Genomic DNA, 6,879 nt, shown 5'->3' on the forward strand with positions numbered 1-6,879 from the left:
GTTTTACTTTTTTGTAATAATCTCTATGAGGTAAAAACAATATAGAAAGTACTAATCACAGTGTAAGAGAAAAAAAATTGTTTCATTTTCTTCAAAAAAAGATGGTTATATCCCCGATAAGGTTTCAAATTGTTAAAAAAAAGACACTTGGGAACGCCGAGAAGGTCTCAAATTCTTTAAAAAACGACACTTGGGACCCTCCCCGAGTAGGTTTCACCTTCTTTAAAAAAAAGACACTTGGGAACTCCGAGAATGTTTCACTTTCTTAAAAAAGGCAGTTGGGGCCCTTGAGAAGGTTTCACCTTAAAAAAAAAAACACTTGGGAGCCCCGAGAAGGTTTCACTTACATTAAAAAAATTGCTGCTGAGACCCCCGAGGTTTCACATTCTAAAAAAAAAAACATCTGGCGCCCCCGAGAAGGTTTTACATTTTTAAAAATGACAATTGGGACCCCTGAGAAGGTTTCACATTCTTAAAAAAAGGCAGTTGGGGCCCTTGAGAAGGTTTCACCTTAAAAAAATACACTTGGGAACCCCGAGAAGGTTTTACTTACATTAAAAAAAATGGCTGTTGAGACCCCCGAGAAGGTTTCACATTCTAAAAAAAAAACCATTTGGAGCCCTCGAGAAGGTTTTACATTTTTAAGAATGACAATTGAGACCCCTGAGAAGGTTTCACATTCTTAAAAAATACCTTTGGGGCCTCCGAGAAGGTTTTACATTTTTAAAAAAGACAGTTGGGACCCCCGAGAAGGTTTCACATTCTAAAAAAAACCATTTGGCGCCCGCGAGGTTTTACATTTTTAAAAAAGAAATTTGGGACCCCCGACAAGGTTTTATATTCTAAAAAAAAACATTTGGCGCCCCGAGAAGGTTTTACATTTTTAAAAAAGACAGTTGGGATCCCCGAGAAGGTTTCACATTCTAAAAAAAACATTAGGCGCCGCCGAGAAGGTTTTACATTTTTAAAAAAGACATTTGGGGTCCCCGAGAAGGTTTCACATTCTAAAAAAAAACATTTGGCGCCCCCAAGAAGGTTTTACATTAAAAAAAAAGACATTTGGCGCCCCCGAGAAGGTTTTACATTAAAAAAAAAATAATTGGGCGCCCGAGAAGGTTTCACTTTCTAAAAGTAACATTTGGCCCCTAAGAAGGCTTTATATTTTTAAAAAAGACAGTTGGGACCCCCGAGAAGGTTTCACATTCTAAAAAAAAACATTAGGCGCCCCCGAGAAGGTTTTACATTTTTAAAAAAGACATTTGGGACCCCCGAGATGGTTACACATTCTAAAAAAACACATTTGGCGCCCCCAAGAAGGTTTCACATTAAAAAAAAAAGAAATCTAGGGCTCCTGAGAAGGTTATTACATTTTTTAAAAAAGACCGTTGGGACCCCCGAGAATGTTTCACATTCTAAAAAAAAACATTTGTTCTCCTGAGAAGGTTTTATATTTTTAAAAAGGACAATTGAAACCCCCGAGAAGGTTTCAGATTAAAAAGACATTTAGGGCCCCCGAGCAGGTTTTACATTTTTTTTTTAAAGACAGTTGGGGTCCTCGAGGTTTCACCTTAAAAAAAAATACACTTGGGGACGCCACCAAACTTTCACATCCTATAAAACGACAGTTGCGGCGCCCGAGAAGGTTTCAAATGATTAAAAAAAATACACTTGGGACCCACGAGAAGGTTTCACATTCTTTAAAAAAAGACAGATGGGCCCCCCGAAAAAATTTCACATTCTTACAAAAGAAAAAACAAATGAGACCCTCAAGATATTTGGGAGCCCCAAAAAGCTTTCAACTTCTTAAAAAAAGGCACTTGGGGCTCCCGAGATTTCACATTCTTTAAAAAAAAACAGTTTAAAAGTCTGAGAAGGTTTCAACTTCTTAAAAAAAGCACTTGGGTCCCCCGAGAAAGTTTCACTTTCTTTCAAAAAAATACACTTGTGGCCCCCGAGAAGGTTCCACTTTATTAAAAAAAAAGACAGATGGAGCCCCCAAAAAGGTTTCACATTCTTAAAAAAAAGACAGTTGGGACCCTAGAGAAGGTTTTACCTTCTTTAAAAAAGGCGGTTGGGAACCCCGAGAATGTTCCAAGTTCTTAAAACAAAAACAGTTGGGAGCCCTTAGTTTTACACTATTAAAAACCAGTTGGGGTCCCCGAGAAGGTCTCACCTTCTTTAAAAAAAAACAGTTGAAGCCGCCCTCGAGAAGGTTTCACATTCTTTTAAAAAATACAGTTGGGGCCTTCGAGAAGGTTTCACTTTCTTTGTACGGCTGATTAGCAAAATTTTGGTTAGAATTTAACCATCTATACAAAACTCATTTGACATACACCTTGTAAAACTTTTATGACTTCAGCGGTCATAAGTCAAACTGGTTATTGTAAGCTTTATGGACCCGAACCCACTGTTGCCGTAATGGAGTTGTAAATTTTTACTAGTTATATGTAAACTGAGTTAAGTTATACAATAGCCAGTTTGACTTATAAGGGTGCTTTGGCTTAAGCAGCTTAAGTCATGAAAGCTTTACAAGGTGTATGTCAAATGAGTTTTGTATGCATGATATTTCTAATATACATACAACATTTGACAACAATCGGTCCAGCAGTGTCTAATAAAAATGAATACAGACACCAGACAGACAGACAGACGGAAACGGAAGACTACTTTTTCATATTCGATAGACCCTACTACTATACTTCTCTAGCTTACGCTCGGTAAGTAAAAACTCCGATTATATTGAAGAAGCAGGAAATTCGGTCAAAATAACATTAGACCAATTTTTTATAAAAGAAAAATCAATATACCTAGATACTTGTTTTTGTGGTTGCAGTTTACACGTTTACCAGTAAGAATTCAGTTAGAAATCGTAAATATGATTTAGATTTTGAGGCATTTTCAGCTAAAATTTAAGATCTACGATAGGGTTGTTTTCACACCCTAAGATATCAGAAAATGTAAGGTAAATTTGTTTTTTTACAAAATATATTTATAGCTTACACTTTGTCTCACAGAACCTAACCAAAACAAAAGTGCGTTCATATTATTCAAATACATATATGTATAATTGTATAAAATATTCTGAAAATGTCAATGACAATAAGAAATAAATATATTTCTTCTCCAAAATTTATAAAATTTTGTCAATAAAATTTCTAAATTTCCCTTAACAAAGAACTATTTTTCAATAGAAATTTATTTAATTTCCCTCGCTCTTTAAATACAAGTCGAACATATCCAGTTTTTTCGAAAGTTCATAAAATTTTATTTTGCAAAATTTTATTTATTTTATGACAACCCCTATAAGTAAAAAATATAGATAATACTTAACCCACTCGCCCACGAGGTATTTGATGCATGAGCGAGATATCGACTGCATGAATACGTGAAAAATATTGACCAAAATAAATTGTACTTTAATAGAAATCAAAATGGACTCATCAATCCCGAGCAGCGGAGTATATAACATTTACAACAATCGATCCAGTAGTTCGGAAATTATCTGTCTATAATAAAAATCGACACAGATAGACGATAGAGAGACGGAAACGTGAGACATACTTTTTCGTACTTTTGGGACCATGAAACGTCGAGAAAACATGAAAGTACCCATTCGTAGGATGGTCCCGATTACAATACTTTCTTAGGTTACGCTCTATAAGTAAAATTAGTGCATACATTATTATTTAGGACAAAGTAATACATTACTGAGCATTACAGAACGAGTTACCAGCGAATTTTTCAAAATAGAATTATATGTATTAAAAGCTAACGTCATCCACTTTTTCACAGAATAAACACATCTATTAATTCAATAATAATGGAAATAAATATGCAATTTTGTGTGGTGTGGTAATTTTTTCTAAGGTGTAAATACTTTTAAGGCAAAAATAATAATAACCACACATATCAAAACTAAATAAATAAAATATCTGAAAATTATGTCCACTGTAGGTGTAGTACCAAATCAATAATTTTCCAAATTCAGGCTGCCACGTTACATTATTTTGGAAGTTGTAATTCAATTTGTCTATAATTTCTCACCATGTATCAATAAGTATTACTTGGCGTTAGTACCCGTAATGACAGAAGTCTTGCGTGAATGCCGCTTATTTCGGGGTCATTGTTGGGTAATAATTATAATAAAAAAGGAAAATGAAATACAAAATAACAATTATATACTGTTCTCAATTTTCTACCCATCATAATAAAACGTCATTCTATTAAAATTATAAAACAGTCCAAAAATAAATAACAATAAATTGGCTGTCATATGACGTATGTCCTATAAACCTTAAGTATAAATTGTATAATTGTAATTGTACAAATTATAATATATCATGTAGATGATAAAATACTAACCAAAATTTGTTTGATCATCCCCACCAACAATTTGATGACGTCACCTCACAATTTTGCAAGGTAAATGCTATTGAAATTTTATAAAATAACACACTTCTGTAAAAAATCCAACCCGTTTACCAACTTTTTAAACAAAGTAATGTGACACATCGAATGCAAAACTCTGTAAACAGCATCTTTTTTACCTTGGGAAAATAAATAATATACATGAATAAATAGTTTAAAATTGAAACTTCAAACAAATATTATAATTTTACAGCTGTAAAAAAATCACAAATTCTGTTAAAATTATACAAAAGAAATATAAATATTTCAGCGACTTCTGCTGCATTTGGCATGGATCACATCAGCTTTAAAACATATACAACTAATCTGTTTTTGTTTCCACTTACAGTTACATCTATTTCAACTGCCTTTTGTCCGACAACATCTCAATCCTATCCGGCTGTCTTTTGTCCCCTCACCAAAAAGTGTTGACCAGAAACCAAGAGACAAGGCTTCGGAAAAAATAAAAGGATTTCGTAACAATACCATTTAGGCACCTGAACGCTCTAGAAACACGTAACAACAAAGATGCAACACGCTTTCAGCCAAACTCGTGCCAAAAAAGATTATTGGTTTTTGTTCAACAGGGTATTTCCTGTTAACCGCTCCGAACAGCAGATGTGACGCAAACAATCTCCACAATTATTGGTCGAAATTCTTAAATTGGTCGAGAATGAAAGCCATTCATACAAACATAGGTCCTAACGCAAGTCAAAATATCGTGAGAAGAGTCCCGATCATGCGGGCCCTTGAATTAAACATGAATTCTGTTTGCCGTGATGGAAATATCACGAATTGTGAATGAATCAAATGACCCTCATCTCGGTAATTTAAACCAATATCGTTAATTCGGCGGGGGGTTGCTGTGGATTTCTGGTACCTGAAACGTCTCGTTTTCGAGTGGTAAAATTAGAGATCTGTCAGGAAGCAGAATATTGTTTTTAAATAAAGCGAATGTCTTTGACGGGCCGCTCGGGGGCGGAGAACGACCTGAACTAGGCCGCTCTTTATTTTCGAAGACAAGTCAGACATTTCAATATGCTGTTTGTTGTTCGGCTGGGTCTGTTTCGAAATATTTGTCCCGAAAACCTCTCAATCATCACAAATACTTTTTTGAATTTCCATGACATTTGGCTCGTATTGGGGTGGAATAATTCGTCATACGGTCGCTGCATGATAGATGAACGCACAAACTCCAACATACTGACTTTCCGTGACAAATCTATTTTAAAGTTTATGGATGTGAACACGCCGCTACCATCATAACAGCAGAATTTATTGTTTGAAACAAAAGATTAATTAAAATAAATAGGGGTGTTTTGAAAATATACCATTTGTAGAGCTGATGACTTAACAGCGAGGGTGTCGGGTTTTAAAGGAAGTTCCTACTTCACAGTACAATTTGATGAAGATTGTGCGTGTTTGTACATCTCGGATGCGGGTCTATTATATCCTAATTCCTCTAATAGATATACTGCACTATACTTCAATTATGACTTAAATGGCACACAATGCAGTTACGTTCGAAAAGAATGTTTCAGGATTATATAACAATGCCATTATCCTCGAGTTTCTTCATGTTGTAATGTAGTTAACAAACGACAATATTACATTAGTGAAGTAAACATAACTTAACGTGAAGGTCAGAGAAGATTTTTCATAATAAATCAATTTGTTACATATAATAATGTTTTACTTCAAGTTAAAAATATTTTTTTTATACGTTGTACACAATTCGGACTATACAAACTCCAGAAAAAAACATTCAATATAATTCATTATAAATATTATGACCAACAGTAAAGGGTGTTAATTATATATAGGGTGTTTGATACTAGATTTTCCTCCCGTTTTAAAACAAAAACATTTCTAAAAGTGTTTTTTTTCTTTTTTTTTTAAGAAAAAGTTTACTTATTTAGTTTATGAGTTTTAAAGCTTTTTAATGAAAGAAAACCTGGTCGATTATTAATGTTAACACAGTATGAAAATTAAAAAAAAAAATACATTTTAGATACTATTTTCTAAAAATTTTAAATACACTTCCCTATCAAAATATTTAATTAGTACTAAAAATGAAGTGTCATGAGGATTGTGGCTGGACGACTGCGAAAGTGCACGAGCCTCTGATACAATGTGGTATAGTCCATTTACCGAACAGATGGAGTGATCACGTGCGCTTCATGTGCTTACAAAGTGAGCGTCCAAACTAATTCGATAACATCAAAATTGAACGTGTAAGAAATTTCGGCGGAATATTTAAAAATATTTTCATAAAAACCTTCAAATAATAAAAATAAAGTAGTAATTATTAATATAAAATAATTGAATGTTAAAATTATCTACCGTTCTATGGACGAGAGAGAGTAGGAGTCTATAAAAAGACCGAATTACAGAAGTTATAGAAAAAACGATTAAAACAAAACACACGAAAAACGAGAAAAAAACTTAAAATAAATACAACGACTGGCCTAA

This window comes from Zophobas morio, unplaced genomic scaffold (genome assembly GCF_036711695.1).
Source record: "Zophobas morio isolate AGI-343-1 ecotype UQ-CSIRO unplaced genomic scaffold, CSIRO_AGI_Zmor_V1 ptg000002l, whole genome shotgun sequence".
Classification (NCBI taxonomy): domain Eukaryota; kingdom Metazoa; phylum Arthropoda; class Insecta; order Coleoptera; family Tenebrionidae; genus Zophobas; species Zophobas morio.